General features: G+C 38.0%; 1 long non-coding RNA gene across 1 annotated transcript; it reads left to right on the forward strand.

Moving 5' to 3' along the window:
- The first annotated feature begins 8,199 nt into the window (after nucleotides 1-8,199).
- LOC118812976 lies at nucleotides 8,200-10,125 on the forward strand. Its single transcript, XR_005007598.1, has 3 exons — nucleotides 8,200-8,273; nucleotides 9,581-9,734; nucleotides 10,019-10,125. It is a non-coding gene; the product is annotated as an uncharacterized LOC118812976 (long non-coding RNA).
- The last annotated feature ends 4,094 nt before the right edge of the window (nucleotides 10,126-14,219 follow it).

Here is a 14,219-nt window from a genome sequence, read left to right on the forward strand (position 1 = left end):
TTCCTCAACATGTCTCGTCATGTCATATTCATTGCATTCATCAATGTTAACTGTAAGATTAAAGTCACAGAAAATAACACTACCATTTGCTTTATTTTTCTTTGCCTTACAAATGTTATTTTTTACAACGAGGAATGAACCTTATTAGACCATTGATAAAAAAAAGTTACCGGAGGTCATTTTACGTTTCACCAAAGCGAATGTCATCCAGTCATCCTGAGGGGGGTGTTAATTGTAGAAAGCTGCCTTTTCTCTCGTTTTTGGCCATCTAATAGTTCTGCTGTCGACATCAATCCAGTTGTCTGGGGCAGTCCCCTCCACCTCCTTTCCATGCTCCAACCACACAGCCTGGGCATACATGATCTGCAAAGCAAAAGCACATTCATAAAGAGTTAGCTTGTTTCCACACCAATTCTGTATGAAACTGCTACAAAGAGAAACAACATACCACCGGAAATGAACTGTTTATAATTTATCTGCCATCAAGTCATGGAAGTGGAGTTCATGATTTCAGAAAATCAATAAAAGGACACAATTAAAATACTACTATTACTTTATTATACACTAATCCTCATAATTAATCATGAATAACTTTTTTTGTTATAAATGACTAAGCTTACCGATCTACTTAAGTACTCATTAGTTATGAAGTATTCATATCAGTGGCACTTCTACATGGAAATTAAGATAATAATAGCCAACCTTTAAATCTTGTGTTCTATACCATGGAGAAGCGGTATGAGGACAGATCCACTATTTTCATGAGGAAGGCAGGCCACCTTACGGAACAGATCTGTTTCACGCAGTTGTCGTCTTCTCATCCTACCCTGCCTGTTACTTGTATACACTATATTCAGAAGTTTGGAGCTGCATGGCTTTTCAAACAACGGTGAGGTGTACTGCTGGTGCAGGACATCACATACCACAGTGCCATCTCCTGTTCTTTCCCTGATGAAAGCATATCTTTCATCTCGCAAGAGAAAACAACTGTCTTTTCTTTTGTAGAAACAAACATGTGAGGCCATGTTTCAGGCTGTGTTTTCCTCTTTTTGGCATTTGCATATTCAATCTCTGATAATCGCCTGGTCACCTGTGCTAGTGGATTTTTCCCACTCCGTACATGTTTTTTGATTTGTTGGAGATGGTTTTCAAAAAGAAAACCAGATATATCATTCAATGAGCAATTGAAGTGGCGAACATCCTCATGAAGGTGAATCAGCCCATGAACATTGTACACAGAAAAATACTTTCCATACAGGGCAGGACAGCGCATGACAAAATGTGACATGAGTTTATGGGCATATTGAAGGTATGCATTGCGAGTGCTCTCATCTGACTCCAACATTAATGACATAGCTACCGTCAAGGATAGAAAATGGTAGTATCTTTGGGGAGATAACACATTCTTTAGTACAACTGGTCCTGTATACAACAAAAACTCACGAAACTCTGTGGACCTCCACCTGTCCAGCTCTTCTAGACTCCGTGGCTGCCGAGCAAATTCACTAGGCATCTTTCCTCTCAGGCGGTTCAGCTTTTGTGATATTTTTTCCTTTTGCCTTACAGATAAGCGGCAAAGTTTTGGGCCCCGAGTCAAGAACATTAACATCCGTCAAATTACTCCCAAGTTAACCATATGCATATAGTCTGCAGCAATGAAAGGACTGACACCAGTTTGATGGTTCTTGTATTCTACTGCACTGAAAGCTCTGTTTGCAAGGAACATTCCAGTTCATTTAACACCATTCTTTTTATAATGTAAACACCTTTGCTGATGTACCTCTCGCAACTGTGATAGGCATTATGATTTTTAATGCGCTTAAGATAAGCCCTTGCTGGTGCATCACAGATCACTGCTTCAATATGGACACTGTAGGACTTCTCTTCAAAAATTATCCCATTTTCTGTGAGATGTTTATACTCAGTCAAAAAGTCATCAAAAATATTACTCAAGAGGATATGGTTTCTTGTCCCCACAAAAGAGAGCTACCGCAAATGGCTCAAAATTGTGAAACCTGGCCAGAATTGGCCTTTGTTGCTTTTGAAGAGTGGGACACCATCAATGTTGATGCTGAGGTTTATGGTATCATGATCATTTCTTAAAGCCATTGTCTGACTTAGTGAACAGCAAATCCCCTTCTCTAATCCATAATAAATGTATTGCCCACCGCATTTCTGCTCAGATCCTAGGGCTCGTGGTGTAGCAAGGAGTGTCCTTGTATCTTTTGGTAGAATGTCTCCCTCCTTTCTTAATATTGCCAACAATTCATTTAAGGATATTTGTGTGGTTTTGTTCTTTGTAGCCCATTGTCTTAAGTTTTCTTCTAAACTGGGCAAATCCAATTCAGTTTCATCATTTAGGACTTCTTTTTCTGAATCAGAAGACACGTACTCCACGTCTGTGTCAAAGGCTGATTCGTCTGTTGTCAAACTGTCAGTTGCCGAATTATTTCTTTCAACGCTGATTGCACTGTCAGTCTGGTTGTCATCACTGTTTGATCTATCTGTCACTGATGTCTGACTTTCATGGTCACCCTCAGCACTGTCAGAATGCAGTAGCTGATCCATTTCTGCTTTCCGTTTGCGCCATGCTTTTAAATAAGCCATCTGCAAATCAATGTATTTTGTTAGACCCCGAGTTTGATTCTGAACGGTTTCCTTCAAATAAAATATTTCGGTGTGGTAAAAGCTCTGACTCCATGTATGAAAAGGATGTCATTAAAAGAGTAATGACCTAGTCAAGGATTATGTGATATGTGATATTATGTGTGATATTATGTGTCTAGTTAAGTGATTTACTTTATTGATTTACTCCAACTTGAAACAGAAAAACTATGCTAAAAATGGATTAGTAAGAGGGACCTTCAAAGTAGTTTAGTTTATTTACACAATGCACACAATAATTCTGATGCTTTTTAAAACTTATTAAAGTGAGCAATAGAACTGTAGTTTCAGAACTGCAACATGTAACTACAGGCATTAAAGCAAAGAAAGAAAAAAAAAGAATATATATATATATATATATATATATATATATTAATATATAAATATATATATATATATATATATATATATATATGTATACACACACACACACACACACACACAGCAGATTCTCAAGGACACAACAGTCAACAGTATGAAACAACTAGCCGGTAATAGCTGGCTGTAAATTATGTACAAGATGGTGCCCCCACACTATAGGCTATATATAATTACTGGTATCCAAGTAGATTGTATGCCTATACAAATCAGCTTCCCATCACCTGGTAGTGCGGGTCATAAATCCCACAGACACACCTCCCCCTACCAACTTTTTTTCCTTCGGATCTACACTAATCTCATACAACGTTGATTTTTGTATGCAGCACAGTGGCCTAGGCTTGCTTTTCTGGCGACAGCCCATTTATCTGCTCTTTAGTTTTTGTGTTTAAATAAACTCTTTTGGTTACTTGGATTATCCGCCTCCTGCAGTGGTGAAACCATTAGTTAACATTCCCACCACAAGCCAAAGTTTTATTTTATGCTCCTAATGAGCAACTCACCATGTTGGAGTCTGTCTTTTACCAGCTATATCTGTAGAAAAAAAGAGAAACATTTGGAGATGTCGGAAGGGAGTATATGTAAACACTACCAAGATAAATGTTGCTGCTTAGGGAATAGGGTTGTTGATATGGTACAGGGTGTTCAACTATAGTGGATAGAGCAGCCAACTGGATGAAAATTGTAGCCAACTGATAAGATCAGATACTATTCCATATTAATGATCTACTTTCTAATGATATACATGATGGACAAAAGAAGTTTTATTTCCAGGGGTGGAAAATTACTGTATTCAAGTCCCTAAGGCAGCTTCCTACACTTAAATTGAGGATATTTCAGGAGCACTGGTGCCCCTATGTGATAAATAAGGACACGTTAGATTTATGGCACAATTGTATATAGAAAAAACATTAAAACAACTTTTTTTCCTTTTCTTGCAAAGTTATACTGTGCATACAGAATAAGTAAAGTTGCTGTTAACTTGAGTAATATTACACGATATATTACCCGATGTCGTCTTCTCTGTCTGTGTAGACATGCTGAGCACTGCCCTCAAACACCACAGAGAGCAGAGGAGAGACAGAGACAGACGCTGCTCGCACAATAAACACAAGTATCGATCACATGTTCCTGGTTCTCCCACCACTGACATTCCCAGTCAGTGAAATGGAAAAAAAACAGTTAAAATTAACCAAGGTTAGCTTGATGCTCGCTTAACAGGCCTTCCATTTCAGCAGAAACTAACTTAGTGAAGGAAACATCCAAAAGCGAATTACAGGATTTCTGTATTAAACGCTGCTATCACACTGGGCGGGCACATGGTCATTTTGAGACTCTGTGGTCTTTCAGGGAAAAAATATTAAGACGTCTAACACGATGAGACTTTAGTCGACGTCTTTGCCAGCTTCTTGTTCGAATTTTCCCGCTCCACCTTAAATGGTGCAGTAGTTACTTTCTGCAGCATTTCTCAATCCTGGTACTGGAGGGCACGGTATGGGAGGCAAATCCAGCCAAAAAAGAAATTAAAATTAAAACCATAAAATGAAAATGCTAACCTCTTTTTGCCATTTCTTTTTCCAAACGTCTGCGCAAATATCCTGCCAAAATTGAAAATGAAATGAAATGCCTACATTTGCAATTTCATTTTTCACATGAGCACGAGCCATTTGTGACAAAAATAAAAATAAATGTAAAACACCTATATTTTATTTCATTTTAGTCGTTATTCTGTTTTTTCATGGCCAAATCTAACATGAAAAAGCTAATAGAGAAAAGAAAATCCAAGCTTCACTTTGGCTTTGGCTTTTCTCCATGAAGTGCAGAATACGTGTCAAAACTAAAACCAAAATGCAATGTTTACATTGTTATTTCTTTTTCATAGCAATCGGCTGCATATCTGACAAAATGAAAATGAAAATGCAAAACTGATAAATCAACAGCAAAGTGACGGTTTGTGATTCAGTTTTCGGCGTCGACGCGCTTTAAGTGTCAGAATGAAAAGGCAAATGCAAACGAACATCAGCGCCACCTGCTGGACTTTTACTTTTCATTTTCGACTTTTCGATTTCGATTTAAAACTGACCAACATGCAAATATATGTTAATTAGCACTGGGCGGGGCTACGGGGTACATTTTGGGACATCCTCAGACCTCCGAGTCAGAGCGGCATCATTGCTCAAGCTAAACGACTTCGAGTCTCGAGAAAATCCATCGTGATGACTCAGATCTGGTGAAACTGAACGTCCTGTATAAATAAAAGTCTCTGACATCGATTTGCTGATTTTGTGACCACTCCAGCAAAATTCCTTCAAGGAAAGTTTTGTGTTTTTGCATATATTGCCTGTTTCAAATCCCCAAAAACATTTCAGTGGGATTTAAATCTTGGCTTTTTACTTTGCTAGGCAATTCCCTAATCCTCCATTTCTTCTTTCTGAGCCATTCCTTAGTGGAATTTGTTCCTTTGTTTGTTTGCTGAGGATCATTCATTATCCTGCTGAAAGGTCCACTTCCAATTCAACTTTCAGACAGATGGTCTTCCAAGCACTCCTTGATGCAATGCAGAATTCATAGTTGAATCAGTGACTGCAAGGTGCCTAAGGCAGCAAAGCAACTCCACACCATAACACATCCACCACCATGCTTTACAGTGGGTATGGCCCTGAAAATCTGTCTTTGGTCTGCACTAAACCATATGTTTACTCTCTTTGATTCAACTGTGCACATTAGCATAGAGCACATTATTCTAAAAGGCCTGGTCTTTGCCTGCATGTTCATTGGTAGTTTTGCTCTTTTGTTTTTTGGACAGCAAAGGCTTTTTCCTGACAAGCCTCCAATGCATCTCAAATTTGTGCAGTCCCATTTGTACACATGCACCTTCACACCAAGAGTTGCTGATCCTGTGATGAAGTTTTGGGGTTCCTAGAAACTAGTTTTTGCAACAAATTGGGAGTCATTTGAAATCTATACTACCTGTGGATGACTTTTCCTTACAGTGGGATGATTTCTGATAATTTTGAGATGTTTTTAAATCCCTTGCCAGACTCATAGACATACACAACCTTTGTTCTAAAGGCCTTAGAGCTCTTTGAGCATTTAGATTTTGGTATGACACAACACAATATGGAATAATAATTTTATAGATTTTTTAATTGATTTCTAATTATTTTAACTATGAAAATAGCCACAAAATGTCAACTTTGTCATTGTTTGCAACTGCAAACCGTTGCAACAGAAATAATAACAATAATAAAAAAAAATCTATGATCTGAAGTTTGTAGGGACACTGAAAAATAATGCTGATTTATTTAGCACATAATCTCACACTTGTAATCATTCTACCCACAGTTCTGACAGTTTTTAGAGTTAATTATAAAAATGTCCTCTGGTGATGTCCTCAAGGGGCATCTAAATCCTTGTTTTGACAAGCGGAGTTATGGACATTAAAAAATAACAATAACCCTATGCAATCCCTTTTGCTGCTTTTTCATAGTCATATAATTGAATTGTATTTAACAAAAGGATTCAGTGTAGTATGGATTTTTATTTTAATTGAGTTCTAATTATTTAAACTATGTAAATAGTTACAAAATGTCAACTTTGTCATTGTTTGAGTCACCTTCATTCATTAATTAATCTTCATTAATAGGAACAGTTTCAAACAGTAATGTTTACTTGTCCAAATATGTCAAAATTGTTTACAGTTCCTATGGTATTGTTCACACCACTGCATTTAATTACTAATTTTTTCATAATGTAATTATTTATTTTTTTTTAATGGGTGTTTCCCATGACTATTTGTAAAAAAAAAAGTTGAATTTCACAATTGCAAATGACCCAGATTGGTTCAGTTATCGAAACTGTCTTGCACGTCTGTAGACCTCCAAAAGGGGTCCTGGATGAACATCCAGAAATATGAAACCAGTCTTGCACTTCCACTGACGTCCAAAAGGTCTCCAAGTCAAATGTCCATATATAACCCATTTTGAACATCTACATCCCTGGTCCCTGGTCAGAATGTTAAAATATGAGACCTATTTTGTATGTCCACTGACGTCCAGTAGAGCTCCCAATCAGACAGTCAGATAGTGCACCCGTCCTGCACGTCCTCTGACGTCCAATAGAGGTCCTAGTCAGACGTTCAGATAGTGCACCCGTCTTGCACGTCCACTGACGTCCAGTTGAGGTCCTAGTCAGACGTTCAGATATTGAACCTATTTTGTACGTCCACCAGACGTGCAAAAGTGGGTCTGGACTGACCGACGTGATACAGACAAGATTTGAACGTCTTTCTGACGTCGCATGTTTGCTGGGTAGTGTTCTTCTAATCATGTGGCGGCAACGCTGCCTCCGGTTTTGGGGGGAAAGGAGCTTTAGAGGCGCGTTAGTGCTGCGCTGTGGGTCTCTGTGCTCAGGACTCTGTGTTAAGTTCGCTTCTGTGAGCGTTTTTTCACGATGGTCTGAATCAAACGAGGGAATTCAACATTCTTCTGGGGAGATAACGTGGGCGCTGAACGATTTTCAGGGGGCCTTCAGCACCCTCCAGCACCCCTTGACGCCACGCCTGGTTGTGTTTAGTTAGTTGGGTTAAGTGTCTACCATGAAGCGGAGGGAGCGGAGATGACCTTCATTTCTAAGGGGCTGCCCTGTATGTGCCTTTTCTGCTGGTGTCAATAAAGAGCATTAGCAGAATGACAGTGTCTCCTATGTCTCCTTCACCAAGAGGCTACAATACTGGTCATTATGACTGAAAGACAGAATGTAATCTAGTGTTCATACGCCGTTATGATGCGCGCGCACGCATAGGGGAGTTCGGCAGAATACCGACAGAAAACTTATTGAACTTGAGCGCATCTGCAGCTGATGTGCACTGAAAAAACGAACTTTTTGGTGTTGTAAAATATATTAAATGAACTCTCATAAAGTCTACACTGTAATATTAAAATTAAGTGAGAACAAATTATTTTAAGTAAAAATACACCATTTATTCTTTTAATATATGAACTGTGTTGGTTGAATAAATGTTATTTTAAATATCCTAGTTGTATTTAAATATTTTTTTTTGTCACTGTACATAAACCTAGAAATACTAAGTAAATTTTAACCAAAAGTACATCGCTTTTAAATCCGCGCATGCGCGTTGAAGGCGACATGATAAGCGCCATTTTTGAGCAGAGCTGTTTGGAGGCGCCGCGGAGGTGTAAGCTGCATGACTGGATTCTCACGGGTGTAAGGTAAGCTCACAGTTTGCTCTTTTAGAGATAATAAATGAGTTTGTGTTCATTTCGGTAGTTTGAGTTTTGCTTGTTTGATACAATATATTAGTGATGGCAAACCGAAGCTTTCTGAAGCTGTCCTCCTTACTGTGTCGAAAAATGGTTCATTACTCGAAGCTTCATGACACAGTGCACATTAGTGCCATCTGGTGGCCAAAACCTCAAAGTGCTTCGTGTATCTGGTGAACATTCGTTTTACAGCTTTTAAAACTGTGTTCGAGTGCATTACAACCATAGTATTTGTTGGTTAAATAAAATAAACCAATAAAACTAAATTGTGCGCATCTTCAATATCTCATTGCTGATTTGGGTACACACATTCAGGGTTTGGCAGAAAACTTTGATGGATGAATAAAGTAAATAAATGTATTCCTCTCTCTCCCTCCCTCCCTCCCTCTCTCCCTCCCTCCCCTACTTTACTAGAGTATTTTTATTTTGGGGGACTTTTTACTTTAACTTCACTATATTTCAAAAGCAAATATTACTTTTTCCTCCACTACATTATGTAAAATCTGTCATTACTTTTGTCTTATGCGTAAAAAAAAAAAAAATTACATTTCAAAAGGAAAGGAGCACGTAATCCCACCAATCAGGTTACAGCGCGCACTTTGTTAAAAGTGGGTTGGCCTAGACAGAGCTATCCAGTTCAACGCCAGTGCAGCAGCATCAAGTGCCAGCAGGAGCGCATATGCCAAGACGTCATTTCACAGCAATTCCTTTTCTAGCTAATGGACAAAGTGTGCCTTCAGTGTTTTATGCTTTATGATACTTTTGATAGATATCAGTGTGAGACTAATTAATGACATTGTATTGAAATATTGTTGTACCAAGAATGACTTTGAAGTATTTTTACCTAAAATGAGTCGATTAATCAAGAGTCTTGTTACAAAATTGATAATAGGACATTAGAGCCATAATAAATCGTGATACTTTTACTTTTGACACTTAAGTACATTTGAAAGCAAATACTTTTGTGCTTTTACTCAAGTGAAATTCTAAACGGAGGACTTTTACTGGAGTAATATTTTACCTTGGGTATCTGTACTTTAACTCAACTGCGTGATTTGTGTACTTCGTCTACCACTGGTTTTAGAAAACTGAAGGCATACAAGTGGAAATTAAGCGAAGAGTAGTCAAAACTACTAAAAACTACAAAACAACTAAATTAAGAATGCCCTATATTGAATTTACATTCCTTTCATTTTGCATAACACCATATGGTCCAGTTCGTGATGTACTCTTCAGTCTCTGTCTTGTCATTTCAGATCAAAGAGGAATTCCAGAGAATAACTACGGTTTCGCAAGAGCAGAGCTTCATGTACAAACTTGACCACTACACTCCAAAACTTGTTGCCCTCATGAAGGCCAAGGGAGGTGTTGTAGAGACCAAGCTGAGGCCACACTTAGACAAACTGTCAGGTTTGTTTTTTATTATTTGTGCTTTTTCACTTTTCACAGGGAGACAGACCTGTTGTCTCTCTAATACTTATACACATACATACATACTGCCCCGTGTGTACACATAAAGCACAAATCCTCACACTGTAGCTTCTGTGTCCTTGCATACTCTTTGTGTTGCCCAAATCACTACTCCTTGCAAATGCTCTTGGGTGCTGACTTGACAGTTCATTGTGAATAATATATGGTACGGTGTGAACCATGAATAATGATTCATAATTGACACAGTGTTCATCTGTTTGCAGAAACAAAGCATTGAAATGAGACAAGATGCTGTTATCCGCAGCCTCATACTGTACCTTGGCGAGAAAGAAGAACTACTTTTTGAAGATTGCCTGGTGAATTGTTCCTTTTTTCTTTTCAACAGTACAGGTAAAAATACTTTAATGTGTCTTAATTTAAACTGCAAGTTAACCATAAAATAAGAGAGGAAGACTTTAAGGGATGGGAAGCTTCCACTCTGATAGCCCACTCTGTGATAGACCACACTGAGGGAGAAAAAAACTTATATGATCTGGAAGAACAAATACAATGGATTAAAATAAGTACATTCACAAGAATTAACAGTGTTACCTGGCTCTGTAAGAATGCAGAGACAGAATATGTGGCTGAGATTCATTATTAAAGCAACATTCATTTAGGGCCTTACAATCTGTAGAGTGTAGCCATCCTTTGTCATGTTCCTATAAATGTCACTGTAAAATAGATTTCATACTTTTTTATTTTTAATATAATTTTAACAAGTTGTAATAGTGCTGTGAAAGTTATTTCAAATGATTCAAGCAGTTCTGCTTGTTTCTCAATACATTGTTTCTGTTTTCTTGTAAACTGTGTGCAGGTGGACAACCGCAGTGATGTCACTGAACACATCCTCAAGATCTTGGTCATCCTGATGGAGAGGATCCAGTGGATGTATCCATCCTTCTTGACGGTGCAGAGGTCTTGCCGGGATGCTGCAACACTGCTAAAGCTTGCACGCTGCTCATGGGGCTAATTTATGCTCTCAATCTGGCATACCCTCCAACACTGCGATTACACTTTTGAGGTTCCAGAAGCTTTTCCTGGAATTGGATGTGATTAAACTGTCCCCAAAGGTACAAGCTTTAAAGTTGAAGTTACTATCTTAAATATTTTTGCAGTGCAAGTACTTTACATCTCAGCTGCTGGTACACTCCAGTTCACTTTTCCATCTGCAAATGACTGTTACAATAACTTGTGAAGACTGACAGCTCCACTGGTCCCTCCCCTCAAATACAGCAGTTTGTCTTTACATGGAACTTCCACTGTCCAGACACACACTTGATTATTTATTTTTTTTCCCCCATTTGAAATTTGTGCTTGGCACCAGTGGCATGCACTTGACAGATATTTTTAGGGGTATAAAGATTTCCTGTTTTCACACTTAAGGATAATTACCATGCTTTTGAGTTAAACTTCACCTGACTACTTTGTGAAGCATTACTCGTTTTTTCCCCCTTTTTCACTTTTGCTCAGCAAGTCATGCCTCTCAGCTCTTTCCTATTGGTAAGCCCTCACTCTTGTGTAGTACCCCCTGTATTTCTTTTATTGATATTTATTACTGTTAAAACGGTAAAGTAACCTTTTATTTATCTAGAACTGTTAAAGGGGAATTCCATCGAGGCAATGAAAGTCAGAAATGTTTACAGTGGTGGTGATGGGAACAAGACATCCAGGTCTAAAAGCTCCCTAACAAACTTGGATGTAAGGGTTGTGAAATGCTGCTTGATGTAGGAGGCACTGCTATTATGGTAGGTGTACACGAGTTTCATTCTAAAACGTGATCAATGTTTTTATTCTAGGTGGTGGCATTATATCTAGGGTGTTGACAAAATTATTTTAGATTTTCCACAGTTTTACCATCACTTTACTGAGGCCCATGTAGAGTCACTGGTAGTTTTGGATAGTAAATAAATGGCTGTAGGTATGTGCATGGCAACCCACTTGTAATGAAATATTTAAGTTTCTCTGCTATGAGCCATTGCACATCGAACCACTCACAGACAATTTGATAAATCCGTGAAATTCCTTTTTAAAACCTCTAGATGTTCATAAATGATTTAATTTAGTTTAATCTAGTTCAGAGTGCGAGTTTGTATGTTGCAATTGCAGTGTTTCAGAGGGTTCAGAGTACTGTTTTAATTTAATATTTTAAAAGCACCAAAGCTGTTGAATGTAGTAGATTTAGGCAAGACCAAGATAATATTGACCCAAACACTTTTTTGCAATATTTACTGACAAGGGCATGACTGTTTTAACACAGTCTAAGTTAAATAGTCTACAGTATAATATACTGTATAATCCTTGTATGCAAGAACATTGGGTAGTGTTGGGTGGTGCTGATACAGATTTAAATCATCAGTTAAGTTAATTGTTAATGTTGATGATTCTAAAAGGGCTGCTAGAATTCTCGTCATGTCAATTCTTCCAAGTTCTGTTAGGTTAAAACCTCATCTTCTGTTGGTATAACTTTTAACTTTAACATAAAAGTAACATCCTAATACCTTCCTATACATTCCATAATACATTCTTATTACCTAATATCTTTAGAGATATTAGTTTAGTGGTAGGTACATTTTACTTGATTTTGGCAAGTAAGTTGTACTTGATATTACAGGAGTAAAATTTACTTTAAAAATGCTAGTGCAAATTGTTATGAGGATTTTATCAAGTAAATCTTACAAGTTTGTTTTTTCAGTGTGGGGAGCACGAAGCCCCCGTCAAATGGTGGGAGTTCAGTTTATTCCCTATATCATTTATTTCCCATATAATTTGTGCACGTCAAATATACAAATGCTTATACAAAAAGTAATAAAGCCAGATCCACAGGCCTGATTTCTGAGATTTCTGAGCTTCCATACCTGCGCTTTGCACCTTTATTTCTGCTTATGATGACAAATTCTAAATGTGGATCACTAGAAAACGACCCTTTATTCCGTAGTTGTTTGTTTTTTGATTTTATGATTAGTTTGTGAAACTGTAAAACGAAGCTATTTCTTGATTTTTCCACTGACAATAATAGAACCAGAAATCGACCCATTTTTCGTTCGGTTTTTAAAATGAAAATCAAATGAACAGAAGGTACATGGTCCTACCAATAAGAAAGGTGAGTTTTAAAAATGAAAAACAACGGTCATTGGTTTCAATTCAAATTATAGTTGCATGAAAAATTGAGCGCTGTGATTGACTATCCACATTTGAAGGTAATTAGACATGACTGCGAACATCATACATGTGTTAAACACAGTTCGTGTGTTTGGAATAACACTTACTGTGACAACAGTAACGAGCTGGGACAATACAAAGGAAGTCCCACTTGAGCTTCACCTTAGAGTTACCGCGCACAGATCGCTGAGGTTCGCTGAAGCACTTGGAGGCTTGCAACATGAATCAGGCACCAAATAACATTACAAAAAGTCTGTGAACAAAGCTTAAAACACCAGTATGTTTGTACACTGATAAAAAGACATATCTATAATTAGCCTATTTTTGTGTCTGAACCCATCCACACCCACTTACGCAGAGGAAGTTCAATGTAAACAATTGCTGTAATTTCTACAGCAATTATTTACAATAACATCCTGTATTCTGAAATTACTGCATATTACTGTATTTTGCTGTGATTCATGGGAGCTTCTGTCCAGTCTTAACAGTTTATTGTAGAATTTACAGCAAGTTCATGAACGCGAAAGGACCTCTGGGATGGCTAACGGAGGACTTCTGAAAGTGGAGTTTTGAACTAGGATTGTGGCACCTCACTGGACCTGGTGTTCACTAAAACAAATAAGTATTATTCTTAACGCTACCTATTCTTTATTCTTGTCAAACAAATGAGCTTATATTTCTAAAGTTTGCTTTATCTTGGACCACTGTAGCTAAGAGCTTTTGCTTTCTGTGACTAATACTAATCGTGTCTGGTCCGCAGCACTTAGTGTTAGCTAAGTTCTCTGAACTTGCTAAGCCAGCACAGCAACTTTAATGCCATAGCTAGCTAGCTATCTAAGTTACAACAAGATGTGTGATTAAAGGTGGCTTTGTAAGTTAGATTCCTCAACGCGTTTGTTAGATGTATGATGTGTTCCGTCGCTGAGAGTTAAACTGAAGTTAACGGACGACTTCTGGAAGTGGAGGTTTGAAAAAGGATTGTGGCGCCTCATTGGACCTGGTGTTCACTAAAACGAAGTCTTTAGCTATGTATCGTATATTCTGGTTTTGCTTCACCTCAGACATCACACGCTTTCGGGAACTTGTTCTTTCCATGACCATTTGAATCGCTTTGGTTCTTCTGCGGATTCTCAGATTCTCTGAGCTAGTTAAGTAGCTAAGTAAGCAAGCTAACCTAGCTAGCTTCGGCCGCACCGTGTGAATAGCGCCGTTTTTTGAGTGCCTTTATGTCTTATCGATTCACCCGTTAACGTTGTCACTTTG

The sequence above is a fragment of the Colossoma macropomum genome, unplaced genomic scaffold (genome assembly GCF_904425465.1).
Source record: "Colossoma macropomum unplaced genomic scaffold, Colossoma_macropomum, whole genome shotgun sequence".
In the NCBI taxonomy this organism is placed as follows: Eukaryota; Metazoa; Chordata; class Actinopteri; order Characiformes; family Serrasalmidae; genus Colossoma; species Colossoma macropomum.